Source organism: Corvus hawaiiensis, chromosome 15, assembly GCF_020740725.1.
Source record: "Corvus hawaiiensis isolate bCorHaw1 chromosome 15, bCorHaw1.pri.cur, whole genome shotgun sequence".
Classification (NCBI taxonomy): Eukaryota; Metazoa; Chordata; class Aves; order Passeriformes; family Corvidae; genus Corvus; species Corvus hawaiiensis.
Genome location: NC_063227.1, coordinates 13,664,834 through 13,681,765, shown reverse-complemented (window position 1 = coordinate 13,681,765; position 16,932 = coordinate 13,664,834). Strand labels below are relative to the sequence as shown.

The 16,932-nt window shown below is 37.3% G+C and overlaps 1 protein-coding gene across 4 annotated transcripts in view; it reads left to right on the top strand.

Annotated features, from left to right (window-relative positions):
- GABRB2 (gamma-aminobutyric acid type A receptor subunit beta2) overlaps positions 1-16,932 on the top strand; it is a 162,219-nt gene that overhangs the window by 10,792 nt on the left and 134,495 nt on the right. The window lies entirely within an intron of this gene.

Below are 16,932 nucleotides of genomic sequence, written 5' to 3'. Positions count from 1 at the left end.
GTTTTGCATCCCTTGCTGCAGAACAGCCTGGGTGTAGTGAACCTCTGCTCTAGATGGATTGTTAGCCTATGGTGCTTGGGAGTGGAAGCATTCAGATGTCAGAAGACCAGGAAAACACACCTTGCATGTCATGAATTAACCTACAAAAGGCTGACAACACATCCTTTGCCTTCTCTGTCACTGGAAATGGTTTAGAATCACGGTAGCCATGACTTGCTGTTATGTTAGACACGACCTAAGCACACTGGCTTTGTCTATATTTGTATGAGATTTAAATATTGTCAACCTGTCTGAATGGGCTTGAGTAGGAACAACATGCCTGCTCAGCTAGAGCAGTTCCTTCCTGAATAGATGTGCAGTACAGGACATCTATTTCTTCCTGAACTGGGAAAACGAAATCATCAAAATGGCAGAAACTTGTGAATGTAATCTTTTTCAGAGATCAGTCATCACAATTTCCTTGAAAAGTTGTTTTGGATTGACATGGGGCAAAAGGCCCTAATGTGCAAAATGCCCTAAGTGGTGTTTATTTTTAGATACAACCCTTGCAGAGAAGTTGTTATAAGGTGGAGTTAGGTAAAAGTCATGCTAAACCCAACTGAGATGAGAAGGTCCTCCAGACATGCATGTGGATATTCATATATTTCGGATGTCTCAGGATGGTGACTCTTGTGATTTAGATTTCAGAAGTCTTTCTCATTCTAGTTCTTGCATTACATATGGCTGTGAAGTAGCCAGAAGTTCCTATTGTTTTCAAGGAACTGAAGGCATCTATTTCTCAGTGAGAACCAGCTAGTAAAACGTAGTAATTAAGTACTAGAAAAGATAGTTAGGCCTTTTTAAAAACTATTCATTGCCACAGATGCAGAAGCCTAATTTCTATTATAAATTGGTTTATATTTTTTTTCATGGAAGTTTGAATTGTTTTTTAATAATTGGAACAGAGATTCTTTCCGCTTGACTGAGTAAAATTAGTGCTTAGACTTTTAAAATTTTCTGTATAGGCCTTTAAAAATGTATATTGTTAAAAAAGAAGGCACATTATTGCAACCACAGTGAAAGTAGTGAAATATTGTTAATTCCTTTTGGTCAGTAAGGGTTAATGTGTTGTCATTTGCATAACAGTTTTTACCCAATAGTCCAGAAATTGTTATGGTCCACTGTCTAATCCTTATTTGTTTCTTTTATAAGTGTATTTTTGAGTTAATAGACCCTGCAGCTCCAAAGGACTTGTAGAGCATTGTGGAATTTTTTTCCTCTCCCAAGGACCCGGTAGACTCTGCTGGCTCCCTCAGGTGTGTCAGAATAACAGTGTTAATCCATATTTGACAAGATGTGCACCAAAGGAGGCATAAAATTTAAGTGGAAAAAAAATAGCTTGAAGGTCCAGTAGATTTAATTTATAAATTAAATAATTTAGGACTGCAACTGTTTCATTATTCCTTATTATGAAATTATTTATTCCTTTAGATAACGTACAGGGAAGACAGAAATAGGACTAAACAAATATGCACGTCATTTCCAAATGAAAAGGAGCATTTTGCTACTAATTCTGTCATTGTTTCTCTAATCATGTAAGTCCAGAAATTACCAAAGAAGCCTTTTAATCAGCCTGAAATCTTCCTAAAATTTTTGTGACTGTTCAATCTGTTTTACTGTCCAATTTCTCTTTTTCACTGATGTTTTGCGGTGCAAGACAGTTGTAGGAAGTCCATCCATAACAGAATTAACAATATAATGTTTGTATCTTGTAGCAAATGCTGCAAAGTTGCTCAAGATAAAATATTTAACAACCACATTAAATAGAAAAATGAGGTAAAATTACTCTCTTTTCTTAATTTTGAAAGAAGCCTTTTAAAAGTGTGAGAATGTTTACTGAATAATGCATAGCTGAGACCTTTCATATCAAGTTTCAGCTAAAATTATATTATAGCTGACATATAAATCCTCAAAAAATAGATTTGTAATGGAAATGTCAGGGGACCCTTAACTATAATCATTCCTGTTAGTGTAAATGCCTGGAAGTGAATACTGTTTTCATTAATCTACTGTTATGTGACACAAGTGACCAGTTACAGAGAAACCTATAATAATTCTAGTTAACTGGTTGCATTCAAAAATGCTGTTAAAAGTACCTGCCTCTGTGCATAGGCTTTGCAGAATGCTTTTGTGAGCTCAGGTCCCAGTGAGCCTTGTTTTGAAGCCTTAAAATATGTAAATGTGATGCTGATTTTTCCATGGAGGCTATTTCTGCATGAGTTTCACACAAGATTTGTGGGCACTTGAGTGACTCGAAATGCATTACAAGATGACTCTTATAATGTCTCAGCCACTAAGTGTAAATGGGACTGGGTAATAGTCTCCAAAATTGTTGCTGTGCAATAGGTGCTCTTTTGAAGTGAGTGGATTTTACTGGTGGTTTTAATTGGCTGGAAAGTCAATAAAACCTTGCTGGCAGTTTTGATTTAAGGATATTTAAAACCTAGTTAGTTCCATCATAGGAAGAGTACACTTTTTTTACTCTTCGTCTTGAGTTTGTGTTATAACCAGATGCATTGCTGAGGCAGCATTAGGAGGTTCATGTGGTTCCTACCAGGGCCAAATTTTGCCTGCTGTTAAATGGGAGACATCACTTGACATCAAAATCTTTCTGGCATCATTATTTTACTTTCAGTTAAATGAATAAAAATGAACTTTTTAAAATCATAGAATCATCTTGGGTAATCTAGATGGTAGTGCAAAGTCTTAAGTGTAGAATTAAATTTTGATTAATTTTTAGTTGCATTGACTTTTTGAGAGCACAAAGGTCTTTTATATGGCATATGGGAGTTTAGGATAGATACCTATCCCCCAATAATATGCTGTCAGGATAACAGTTTTTTTATTCTTGATGGCAGCAATTATTTAGTAAATCTTGAGAATAAGAGATTTCAATCAAAATTGCTGCTTTTGGATATGTAAAGGGCTTGTTTTAATTAGTGTCCCAATTGTTTTTATTAAGGAAGTATTTTGTATTTTATGTAACTTAAATTACCTCTTGAGTTAAACTTTTTGAAAACAAAGAATGTGTATATGTGTTTTCTTGTTGAGTAATTCATATAAGCTGAAACGCAGTAATGGATTTCTCTGTATTGCACATCAGCAGGAGTGCAAAGCTTTCCTGGTCATAGCTGATCTGTTCCTCCACTGCTTGATCTTGTTCTTCCTGTTTGTTGTTCATTAATTTCTGCCAGTTTGGCCTGACTCTGCAGTGCCTGTGTCTGCCTCTTCCCCTTGCATGTGTGTGTAAGAGATTCCAGTCATTCACATACCTGGGTCTCTTATTTCGTTCTGGATGATGGAGTAAAATGGTTGAGCATCAGTGGTTCAGCAAGTGTAAGCATGTTTACAAACAAAACTAGTGAAGTTGTAGTGTGTAAATGTCTGACCATTAGCCTTAATCTATCTGGCAGTGCCCTTAGATCGTGGCTCTGACTGCAGCAATAATGACAACCCGAGTGCCTTCTGAGGGAGAAATGGGAGTTCTGGATGTTCTATCCTCACATCCTCATTTGGTGAGGACACACACCCATAAGACATAAGCATATGTTTGAGGTTAGGCTTGTAAGTGTTTTGCTGAATTGTGTCCTTTCTATCATCCTGACCTCAGTTTGGAGGTGGATGTGGGGGGGTTTCTGTTGTCGCCAATGGCAATGTCATAAACAGGATTATGTCTGGAGTTGTAAGTAGCAGATTAGACGACCATGAAGACAGAAAATCTGTTTTCCAGCAAATATTCCAAGTGATAAAGAACCTTAGGAAAAAAAGATAAAATGTGATATATAGGCAGAATTGTTTCCATGCAGAATATTTTTTCCGAATTTCCCTGGAGGGATGCGCTGTTCTCTGAACATCCAAGAAGTTCGTTGTGCTTCTGATCAGCTTCCCACGCATTCTCACCCACACTACTTTGCTGTGTCATCTTAATGTCATTTTTAAATACTAACAAAAGCATTTTGTTTATAATGTAGAAATAAAGATCTTGAGAGGGGAAAGAATGCCTTTTGTATGTTATTTTAGCAGATCAAAGCTGACTCACGAGTAGCAAATATGAAGTAATTAAGGTATTTAAAATTCACAATTCCTGAGTTGTGAATTTAAGAAGTGTTTTGATTTTAGTCATCAGATTCCATAGACTTTCTAAAATATGATTAGTATTATTTTTAGAAAGTTTACCTTGCTGCAGAGTATTATATTTAGAGTATAGAAGAGTCCAGCAATTTGTAAAGCTAGGTATAATTGGTGTTTTAAATAATTGGCTGTGCTGAATAAACGGCCTCCAGTATACCTGGACACTAAGTGGGAAGATGGAAAAACAATCTTTCTCTGGGGAAAAAAAAGCAGCTATCATTAATTTGATTGGCACGGGAAATTTTAACCCATGTTATTTACTGCTTTTGTGATGGCCTGAACTTCCTAGAAATACAGAAACAAATCACTGCCACCACTGCAGGCAAGCACTCATGCAAATTTTCATTTGCACCAAAACTTTTCAAAATTAGTCAATTTACACCATGTAGAACCTTGGAACTGCAAGGTGAAACATAAGTTCTTGGGAGGTCAGTAAAACTTGAACCAGTTTCTTCTAGGAAAAAGGGGGGAAGGTGTTGATTTGTGGGTGAGAGCTTTGTCTTGCTGGCCAATGTCACAAATGTCTTAAAGAAAAGAAAAATAATCCAGTTGCACATGGACTCACTGGTAATATATGAACAGCAATGGAAGAAAAATTATTTGTATTAACTGTATTACATATTATCAGTAGAAAAATTGCTTGATTTAAGATTTAATTCAATTTTTGTAGAAGTTGACTTCAGCTTTTAACTTTTGCTTGATAGTATTGTGGGTTTCCTTATGTATCAATAAGAGCTTCCAAAGTATGGGTTATGAAATGCTGCAGTTTCTTTTTATTTTGCAGTAGCAGCCACCAAGCCCTGGTAATGACCCCCTTGGAAAAATGACAAAGATCTTTTGCTTGAAGGAGATGAACCACAATTTTTTGTCTCATGTGGGAACCAACAATCCAGCTCCCATGATATTTGAAAGATTCCCCACAAGATTAATTTTTAAGTTTCTAAAAGCTTCTACAAAAAGCAAAAGAAACATTGTGGGGCTGTCACTAAATGTGGTATTTTATGATAAACTTTTTTCTGAAGCTCACTGCTGAGAAAACTGTTTGTAGACAGTGGTAGTGTAGTGCAGATTTGCAAACTTTCCACTGTGGAAACATCTCCCTCTAGAGAGGCCAAGTTTTATCTCACTTGGGTTTTGTTTCTGTATATAAAAGCAAACAAACCAAAACAACGAGTTTGGAAAAAAAAAAACCCCAAACAACACTTATTGGTCAGTAACCTTAGAACACAGGTAAGTCTACAACTTACAGTAGTAAAATGGCTGGCGTTGTATATTTTCATGGGCAGAATTTTACTGAGGTGTATTAGATTTTTTTTTTCTCTGTTCTGCATGTGTAACTACTCCTGATATTAAGAGAACCTGAGTCTTAGATGAACTGTCATAAAAAGCAATTGTGTGGTAGAGAAATAAGGTTTTAATTCTTCCTTTCTGAAGATCTCAAAGTTTTTTTTTATCAATTTGAGCCTATGTTAAACCTTGGAGCTCTCTCTTGAGTTAGACCGATGTATAGTAATTTCAAGTTTCAAGTGCACCAGTTTCAAATCTCTTGTACTAAATTACTGGTTGACTTTCTAAAGCTGGCCAAGGTGGGAGAGGGCAGTGAGTTTTTTTTACTTTCAAATTATTCTTAACATCTACTTACAAGAAAGAATTGGAGAGAGAATGAATCTCTTTGATTACTTTAATTGTGAATGGGCATTAGCTATAATGTCTCTTAGCTTTTATCAATACGATGACAATCATTGCTTATCATTATCTTAACATATGATGAAAACTTTAAATATCTTGGGGAAAAAAAAGTGGGTTTCAGAAAGGCCTCTCTATCCTTTTGAACTTTTACCAATCTTATTTCACAGAATTAGCTTGTTTGCTAGACTTTTAGCAATATGACTGTTACCCATCTGATAGTTGTGACCTTATGTGAGAGCAGACTTTTCTCTGATAGTGGAACTTTACTATCCCTTGTGCCAGGGCTTCCAAAATGCTACTTGTGTATTTTTAAGTGCTATGGAACAATGGTGCTGTTCCCTCTATTACCTCTGTGCAGAGCTGACACAGGATTTTGCACAAATGGCTACATTATCAACAAGACTTCAATTTCACAGTTGCAAACCTTAAAACATGGTTTGTTAGTGACCTTAGAAAATTTTCCTGTCTTTCAGCCCCTTTTTCTTCTAAAATTATTGATTGCTAATTCACAGCTGGAATTTACATAAATCTTTATTCATGAAGGTAAGAACAGTTGCCACGTTGCTTCTGTCTCAAATGAAGTCTTCACCAGCAGAAAAGAATTGCTATGTTGGGCTATTTGCCCTCATGTTTTCTAAATATAACTCAACATCGGTCTGGTTCCTGAATCCATCTGCACTAATATGTCTAGAGAAAATAAAATATCATATTAGTCACTTATTTTTTAAGTGAGCAAAACTTGGCAAAAATGAAAATAATTTCACAAGGAAATACCCTTTTAAGCAAAGACAGAATTATTAGTGAGCTACAGCAAAGATATTTTGTAATATTAGTGATTGTGCTTGTCTCCTGTTTATAGCACCCAGCTGTAGAAGCACTTTTAAAAATTTTTTTTATGACCTAATTTTGAGAGAGCAGTAATTATTCACCTTGGTCTGAGATTTTCACTTCACTTTTTTTCAGCCTAAAGCATTGTCTAGTAGGAGAAGGGTAATGATTTCTCTGAAGGTGAACCAGAGTAGCAGACAGGAGGAGGTTTTAGGTGAACAGGTGGAACTCAGGTAAGCCAATTGTTCGAGCATATCAGCAGTATCAGTTTTCCAAAATCACTGTTTTTATAAAAATAGTCTTTTAGCTGGACACCAGCAAAATAAAATAACCAGTATTTCTGCTTGTAACGATAAATCATAATCAAACTTTTCTCATTGTTCGGACCTGCAAAGGTATTCAAGTGAGGGCAGTCATTTAAAAGCATCATTCTTTTAGTTACTATCACTCAGATTTTATAGGTTACTATTCAATATTCCTCTCTTCTACTGAGAAAGGCTGTGCTTTCAGTACATTGCAAACCAAAACTGTGGGCTGCACTTCTCCCAGGAATTCATCTGCCTGACACATAAAATCCTCAGGAGGATCTCTTTGGTTGGTGCTTCATTGCTGTTGTTATTGTGCAGTTCTTTATGTCTGTGTGATTTTTTTTTTTTTCTGATTTTTGGATCCATCTTGCCTATACTCTCTCTTTTCTGAATTGAGGTGTGGCAATAGCAGAAGGTGATTCATGGTTAAGAATTGGTAGGACGTTTTAGTTTTCTTATTTTTGGTGTTTTTTTAATTTGTGTGGTGTGTTTTGTTTTGTTTTGCATTTTGGTTCGGGGGGGTTTTTTATTTGCTTGTTAACTTTGTTGGTGGGGGGTTTTTTATTTTGTTTTTTAACCCAAGTATTTTTCTGGAGGTAATTATGGTGTTTGTAATAACGGGAAACATTCCCTCATGATGCTACAGTAGAGGTAGTTTGACTTAGGAAATGCCTTCTTTAGGCATCTGTTGCCAGCAGCTTTCTCTGGGGACTGTTCATTCTGGCTGTAAACATCCCTTTTTCTGATTAAAACTTATTTTCATTCAGATATCAATCTGACAGCTGTAACAGTCTTCAGGTGGGATATAAGACCTTTAGCTTTATGTGTTTATCCAGAAACTTAGACTTGATTATTTTAAAAGATTTGAAATAGTTTCTGCAGTGACTGCATTTAAAAAGTCATCACTTACTAGTGACACATATGCAATAATAATTGAGCTAGAATGTTTGTATATTTGGAAGTAACCACTCTAAAATACCATTGAGTACCAGCTCCAGATAAATACTGCCTTCTCCATTTATGACCATTCTGATGAATGCACCCTTGTATCTTTTCCATGTAGACAAAGTTTCTTTTCATTTTTATCAACTGCATACTGTTCATGCTATCCCTTTTCCTCTTGCATCTTCATAAACGCTCCTTTAGTAGGATGTCAGTATGTGCCTAGAGAAGGAAATATGGCTGGAATACAGCGTGCAATTCTCTGGGCTTATAAAATAATCTGTGAAGGGCAGTTTTAGTGCCTCATCTATTGGAGCATCTGGACACTCTTCTAGGGTTCCTCTCAGTTCTGAAAAAAAAATCCTGAACCCCAGTTTCCTTTAGGCATATTTCTACTTTCAATCTTGTAGAGCTTGAAAGGCAAATAAAATGAGTAGTCTAGTTAACATTAAATGGCTAATGATGAACTTCTGTCCTGGTGCTTGGCTGTCTGTAGCACAGAGGGAATCACTAATGTAATGCATGTTTTGTTAACTAAAAAGTAGTGACAGTAGCCCTTTGGTTAGAGGCTGCTCTGAGTGTTCCATAGTTGATGTTCACAGAATGGATGACAATGTACTAAATACTAGCAACACATAATTGTTTGTTAACAGCTTCCCCAAGTACTGTTAGCCCCTTTTTCTTAACAAAAAACACTGGTTTCAAACACTTTCCAAACCTCTATTGCTGAATGAAAACAGTTCCAAGAAAAAAAAAAGGAGGATAAGAGCATTACGAAAGAATGTGAAAACCATTTCTGTATTACTGTGACTATCCAGTGCTTTGAGAATTTTAATGGAGTACCCATTCATACTGCCTGTAAGAAAGCAAATCCAGCAACAGGGAATGTGAGAACATCTGGAGCACAAACCAAGTATCTAGGTCACCAAATGACAGTTAAATTATTGCTTTTAAATGGTACAAGTTAAGGATAGAAGTGGTTGAGCCTAGTTTAAAGTCATATTTTGTTGTTGTTCAGTGATTTAATTTATCTTTCAAGTTGCTGGGAGAACATAATTTTCAGCTTCAGCAGCTTCCCACATGCCATTATTCTATGGCCAAGTTAATTTTATTGATCTTGTTATTAATGTGGATCCAAAAATGTGATTGCAACATACTTTGTCATGTGGGAGCAACATATCTTGAGAGACACTTGCAATTAAGAATAATGTGCCTTTGATGTCTGCGTGCTGTTTCTCCAAAGAGGAGAGCTTTTATCTATATTTTCATAAAACTCTAAATATGAGATGTTTAAATCCTGTGACATAGACTTTTTCTTTAGTGCAGCCTGGGGTTATTCTCATGCTGGTAGAAGGCAATTCAGAGTGGCCTAAAAGATGTGTTATGTGTCTGGGAGCACTTTATTATATGTGTAAGTATATTAGGTTGTATGAAAAAATGGTGATGGGAATGGAGAATTCAGTTGAGTGATAATGGACATGTAAAAGTAGTTTGACCAATATGTCAGTCTTTTGCTATCAATATTCTACAGTTGTACAATAACATGTTATTTTTAGCAAATTGTCTGGAGTTAATGTACTTTTAAAAATTGAAATTAGTATGTGTAAAATGAATGTAGTTGCCTGCCATAGAATCTTACCTGCTCTTCTTTAAGTATATTGAAAAGTGCATTGCTCTTATCTTAGTGTTATCCTCCAAACAGAAAATACAGATGCACTTTTAAAATAATTCCAGTTTCAGTTTGAGGGCACTTGAATCATACATACATACACTATAAGCAGCCTTTAGAGTCATTACATTCTGATGGGGAAAGGATATGTGCAGGAACATAGATAAGAAAATTGGAAATATAAAATTTAGCTTAGGACTGTGCACTGTAGCTGTCCTTACATCGGGGAGTACCTTATTTTATGTAGAATTTTATTTATGACAAGGCATTTTCAGAAGCAAGCATCAAATTCTGTTTTCAAGGTACAACATATATGCCTTATTCCTGTCTAACACATTTATAATCTATAGAATTTTCACTGAGCTGAGAAATGTTTTTCTTCGAATATTTTTTGCCCCAACTGATTATCTCTGTTAACTGCAATGTAAATAAGCTGGCATAGCTTTGTATGTCTGTGTAAGCATGTATTGTACTGTATAGAAAGCAATGCAGGAAGTAAGTCAGGAGTGCGGCTGTGCTCTGCTTACCTAAAACACAGCTCATTCCTGAATTATTAGAAAGAAGCCTCTTGAAAAAAATTTTCATTTCTTTTTGTCACAGAAAATAAAGAAGGAAAGAAAAAGGAGAGAATTCATAGAACAAGCTAAAATTAGTAAGCAGCTAATGGCCTGCTTGGTGTTCAGGGCAATGTGCGGCTGTAAGTGATGTGCTGGCAGACTGCAGCCGATTTCCATTAAAAGTCCACACAAGGTTGAAGAAATCTGCGACTTCTTCATGAGGGAAAGCACAGGTGGCCAGTGACAGGACCTGAGGGGATGGCATGAAGCTGTGTCAGGGGAGGTATAGCCTGGATAACAGGAAAATGTTCTTCCCCCAGAGGGTGGCTGGGCACTGAACAGGCTCCCAAGGGACGTGGTCACAGTGCCAAGCCTGACAGAGCTCAAGGAGTGTTTGGACAACACTCTTGGGCACATAGTGTGACTCTTGGGATGTCCTGTGCAGGGTCAAGAGTTGGACTTTGGTGATCCTTGTGGGTCCCTTCCAATTCAGAATATTCTATGATTCTGTAAAGGAAATATTTGGCTTATGTATTGTGAAAACCTCAGTATAACATATATAACAAGCTCCAGAAAAATTCTTGCACTCTGAAACTCTTCTGGCACTTTAGAGTTGTCACATAATTCAAGATCTATACTCCTGATGACATTGTCATTTTTACTGAGAACAGACTTGTTTTGCTCAATCTGTGCTTTCAGATCTCTGGGGTTTTTTTCAGGGACTAAGAGCTGTGTAGCATCCTTATGGCATGTGCTGGAGCTGATGGGAATTGGGCTTCCTGGGCTTCACAGGAAATTCTTCTTATCTCTCAAATCTAAATTGGAGATTGAGAATAACGAGGAAAGACAGAAGTGTGTACTATGATAGAAATCTTCACCTCTGTTTTTGGGCACACAATCCAAACTAGTATTTGCAATGCAATTAAAAATCACTGTCATTTCAGAGAACCTTAATTATGTGAAAAAGTGTGGTTCAAGAAAGCTTCAATATCTCGGTAATTGACTTGGGATTTAAAGTTTTAAAAAAATAAATATATGTATAACTGAAATGACTCACATAAAACCAGCAGGCTCTTAGTAATGGATGGTTCCTCTAGACTACAGCTGCATGCCTTAATCCCCTCCTCAGCATCAGTGTGGACTGGTTCCGTTCCATAAATAGTCCTCATGGTAGAAAATTTTGTCTTTATTTCCACACTTTATTTGCATAATAACTCAGTGGAAATGTTTTCAGTTGAGATAAGAATGAAAACATTGGAGTCCAAAAACTATGATATACTCATTTTAGAGCAGCAGCCATTATCTTTCATGTCGTCAGTTTTTCTTAGCTGATGTTTAGGAGTCAGAAAAGTGCTTTGCTTCTTAATTGTGCTTTTAATTTTTATGATGGGAAGTCAAGTGAACCAAGAGCTAAAGAAGTGAATGAAGTTTAACAAAATAAACTCGAATTAGTGACATAATTTTGTGGCTGTGAGCAATATATAACTGATTCATGATGTGATGAGAGTAGGGAGAGAGATCTCAGTTTTCAGTCCTCAATCCCTATGTATTTATAATTGATCTTACTGACCATATCAACTGTGTTACCTTTCTGTCCTCATATTTTATTTTATCTGGACATTTTGGAGATGAGGATTTTTTCCAGGGTTGAATGTGGAGCTGTTCCCTTTTTGGGAAATTCCACCTTTTCCTCTCTGGTCATGTGTTTGCTTTATAAATGGGGAGGTATATAGGAGGAATTAAGTACTCTAAAACAAAGTTAAGGTTCTTCATTTGTTCTTGCTAACCCTTAGCTAACCTTTGCAAAAAACAGAGCTGTTGGATTTTGCTTTGAGCTTCTGACATATTCTTCTTCTGAAGGTCACCTCCCTCTGCTCCCCCACCCTTCTGTGTGAACTTGTGACCTGACAGCTGCTGCCTCCTGTTGGCAGGGAATTCGCTTTTGGGTATATTCTCCATTTCTTATTCATAACTTCTCATACCTTTGCATAGAGAGATTGTTGAGGGTTTTCTGATGGGAAATGAGAGCGATTTCATGAGCACATGTTTTTTCAAGTTTGCAACATTCTTAGAAGCAGGTGAGTGGTGACACAGGTATCTGTGTCAGAACCACACAGAATTGGAGGGTTTCTTCACGTGAAGTGTGTTATTCTCATCTCTACCTGCCATGTTCTGAACGTTGTTGCATAAAATGCATGTTGAGACAAAAGACAAAATGTTGGTTTTAAAATGTAAAATACCTCTACTTTCTGCTGAGGGAAACAGACATTTCTGGGGCACTCTGTTGTGCATATAATTGCACGTGTTCCTGTTGGTGAATTTGCATTTTACTTCAGGAGCAGTACGATAAGAAAGGAGTCATCTGGTCAATGCTGAAAAGTGCAAAATGGCACCAAGGAGGTCAGTTTAGAGAGAATTAGGGAGGTATTAGAGAATTTTAGAAGGTACATATAGGTACTTAATTGAGGACCACAACACGAGGAGGCCAAGCAGGTGGCATGTGGGGAGTCATCCAGAACTGATGACTCTGTTTGGTGGAAACAGTTGTGTGTAATTGAAAAGCACAGTATTTCTGGTTTTTGAGGTAAAAGTCTGTCAAGATGCAGCTTTGGAAATTTGGAACAGTTGAATGGTGTAATATGCAACTGAGATTTTGAGGCATCGACCATTCTTCTGTTGTGTGTTTGGCCCAGACCAAGCTTATTGGGGCTTTAATTCACCAATTAAATTTAATTCACCAATTAAATTAAATTCACTAGTTTTAGAGTGCTATCCACAGGCAATAACATTTGTGCAGTTACTGTTGTCACACTAAGAATCTGAGGCAAGTGGACTTTAAAAAAAGGCATGACTCTATAGTTTTATGGATAAAGCAGTTAATTACAGGCAGATTTATTTTCAGAGCTATTATTATGTATCACAATTTAACCTATAATACTGAGGTGTTTAAATAGACACTGAAACATTTCTATACAGTCATTAGTAAAAGTAGCAGGGATGCAGAGGCATTACATTACTAGAAGATAGGAGGTAAGGAATGCAAGACACCTTGCTGTAAGATTCCCAGTGGCTATATGGAAATGATTGGACACGTATGGGGAGGCACTTCAGGAGGTGTGGAAAAAAAATGATGGCTTGAACAAGAAAAAAGAAGATATTTAATGGAGTCTTTGGGTTAAGGGATGAAGAGTTATTACGGAGGAAGAAAATAGTAATTTTTCAGAGTTCCTGAAGTAGAGGAAGAACACAACTATGGGAAATTTGTGTTAAAAGAAGTTGGCACTTTAATGATGTTACCCAAGTGAAATCAATGACAGGACATTTATTCAAGCTTATGTACCGTTTGTTTTCACTTTTTAAAAGTCTATAATAGTTTATATTTCACAGTTGTTTTTATTTTTTCAGATGTGTGGAAGTAATTTTTTTGCCTAGCCCAAAGCTGGGTAGTTTGGCAGTTTCAGCTCTGGTCTATCCATATTTCTTGAGAAAGGGATACATTTTTGTGCAACTATTTAAATTCTTCTCACTGTAATATTCTTTATTATCTCATGCTGAATCTTCAGGCAAATGAAGTTGCTGCTTGTCTGGAGGATCATTGATATTACAAATTTTAGAGGAATCAATATGCTTCTTCCATGCTTTCAGAAGTATTAAAAAGCACTGAATAGCAGTAGTTACAAATCCAAAGCCTCAGATAAAAGTAAATTAATTTTTCACCTCAGTAGCATTAAAGATGCTGGTCTTTTTTTGCTTTTGTTTCCCTCCTTTCTGCATTATCCTCCCTTCCTCACTCATTCAACAAGGTGAGGAACTCATAATCTTACCTGCCTCACTGAGAATGTTCTATGGCAGAAATAATTACAGCTGGGAAAATCTATTCCATTCAGAGTTTTATTAAAACTTTTTTTAAAGCAGAGTAATTTATGTATTAAATGCCATGAAGTGGCTTTTGGGAAGTCTTGCTTATAGGGCAGGAGATTGAGGAAGACAAATATCCTGTCAAGCCTAAGCAGCACTCATTAGCCACGCAAGAATGGTAGAAATAGAGAAGCCTGAATCTCAAGAGCTACTTGAGCGCCATTTTTATGGGGCTTGGGGTTTGGGTTTGATTTTTTGGGTTTATTTTTGTTTGCTTTTCAATTGACTTACTTCTGAGAGCATTTGCAGTTATGTTAACTAGGATAAAAATTAGGTGATTGGAGAGTTGTTTAGCTTCAAGGCAGTATTTGTGTGAGCATCTGGCTTTGGGAAGAACAAAAACCTGTTATTCAGAGATTTGCATTGCCCTGCAAGGCTTCTGTTAGAAGGAAACATTAACTGAATTACTATTACTTTGCCAGGTAAAAGAATTTTTAATCTCTATTTTTCCGTAAATACTTGTTTCAGAATTTGGTTTTGCATTGCTCAAGAGGTAATTTTCTTTCAAAGATAGCTTTTAAGCATGTTACAAAAATAAATTACATTTTATGTATCACTAGGAATACTATTCAACTCCATAGATTCTCAGTGGCCAAATTATCACGTATATGCTGTACAATAATTTCACACCCAATTTGAAGCAGGAAGAATCTGAATAGTTTTATGCACTCTGAAGAACACATTTGTATTATGGGCAAATGATCCAAAATGGTCAGAAGAGAAGATGGAAATGTCTGTGGTTTAAGAGCAATTCTAGCAGAGGGAGGACATTGGTGTTGGTGGTACTGCAACACCTGTGTTAAGGGTCTTTTCTGGTTCATTATCCTGCTCTGTTTTACACTGATAAGTGCATTGGCTTTGAGTTTAAGATTAAAGGAGCTTATTCCTGACTACATAAATGTGGTCACCAATTTCTATTCATATGTCCTTTTCTGACTTTTTTTTTCCTTTTGACATGTGGTAATTCCCAAGTTTATACACTTGGAGTTTTCATAGTACCTCATTAATATATATCACCTTGTTTTGAAATTAAAACTTGGTATTGTCTCTGCACCCTTTGTGACTTACATATTGCTAGTATTATGGGATTTCTTTCTGTAGTATACGAGTAATATCTCTTAAACATTTCTGTAGCAACGGCAGGTTCTAAGTTGTTCTTTGCATAAGTGCTTTAGACTTTTTGAAGTGCATGAGACAGAAAAATGAAAGAAAGGTGTTACATTGCATTTTTAGAAAATGAACAAGTTCTGTTCTCATCAAAGCTCTCTTATCCATAGAAATATGAGTAAGGAAATAATTTTGGTAAGCTTTGCCTTAATTGTGGTAGTCATGCAGTAGTAATATTATTTGAGGTCTCTGAACAAAAGAATTTTCTTTGGTTCTCAGTATTCATGTATTTAGTATCAGCAAAGGTTTGTATCTGTTTTGGTGTTATATGCACAATGAATCTTTTTTAAAAAGAGACAGACCAGAAAGGAAAAGTGTATTTTATGGATAGATAATGCTCTAAAACATCTGAAATGGTTTGGTAAGAGCTATAGGAGGTGCTTTATGCACTGTAGTGGTTCGTTTCAAAATATCCATTACTTACTTATTTTCCTTCTGTGAGATAAGAATTAGGAGAAAGCAAAGCAGGCACAAAACTTAAAAGAATATAAAGTTTATTAACAGACCTAAAAGAAAGAAAAAAAGTCAGACTAAACCTTTAGAACACTTCTCCTCCCCCCACCTTTCTCCCTTTTCCCACTGACAATGTGAAAAGACAGCCCGTGAGATTTTCAGTCAGTTTACCACTTCTATAATAACCTTTTCTCAGTTCATTTAGGGAGAGGAGTCTCTCTTGCTCATGCTATGGAGACATCTCCACAAGAAGTTCTCTCATGGCTTCAATGTCACAGCGAGACAGCTGTCCGGGTTGGTTCTCTGCCCGCATGTGAAAGTCCCTTCCCCCGACTTGCAGCTTTCTCCACAACTGCTTTTGAGGGTCCAATCTTGAGCTACTGGGGTACCATTTTAAGGTTGAGCTGTTCAGAAACAAAGGTTCTCTTCACCTATCTCTGGGAGCATCTTCATCTCTAGGAATAGAGGCCCTCCTCCTCCCCTGGGAGCAAGGGTCCTCATCACTTTCATCTCTAGGAACAGGGGTCTTCTGCTTCCTTGGGAGCAAGGGTCCTCCTCAAATTACAGCTACTGTCATTTGCTTATTTCAGCACAGGTACTTTTGCTCACAGTTGCAATTTTGAATGCTCCACCCCCCCATGCTTTCATGAAATTACAACAGGTACTCTGATGTATCATAGTCCATCACCATAGCTTACAACAGAATTTCAACTTCTAAGCTTAAAGCATCTCTTCTTTCTCCTCTCTCGGGGTTTCAGGTCTTCCTTCTTTATTGACTTTGGTGTCTCTATGGTGTTCTCTTCACTTGACCACCTTTCCTCTTCCTCAGACTCAGGAGAGGATTGATGTCTGCAGGCTTCATCTGTTCTGGAGGAAACTTACAGCACTAAGGGGTTAATCTCACCCGGCCCCGCAGCTGGAATTCGCCTCTCGCTGTTGGTCACATGATCTTTGCCAGGCAGCCGGGCAGCGGCCCCAGATGAGCCCCGGCCGCTCGAGGGGCCGCCCGCACAGAGCAGGGCCGTGGTGGGGGGCTGCGGACAGAAGAGGGCCGCACATCGGCCAACCCGGCCGGGCTGAGCAAGGCTCGGCCTGGCCCCACTGAGCCACCTGCAGGCCCCCCACCCTGCTACCTGTTCGAAAGCCAGAAGACAAGAGAGCTTTCCCGGGCTCTGTTTGTTCTTAAATGTGGGTCACAGAGGCGTGTCAAGCTTCGTAAGTGCCTTAAAAA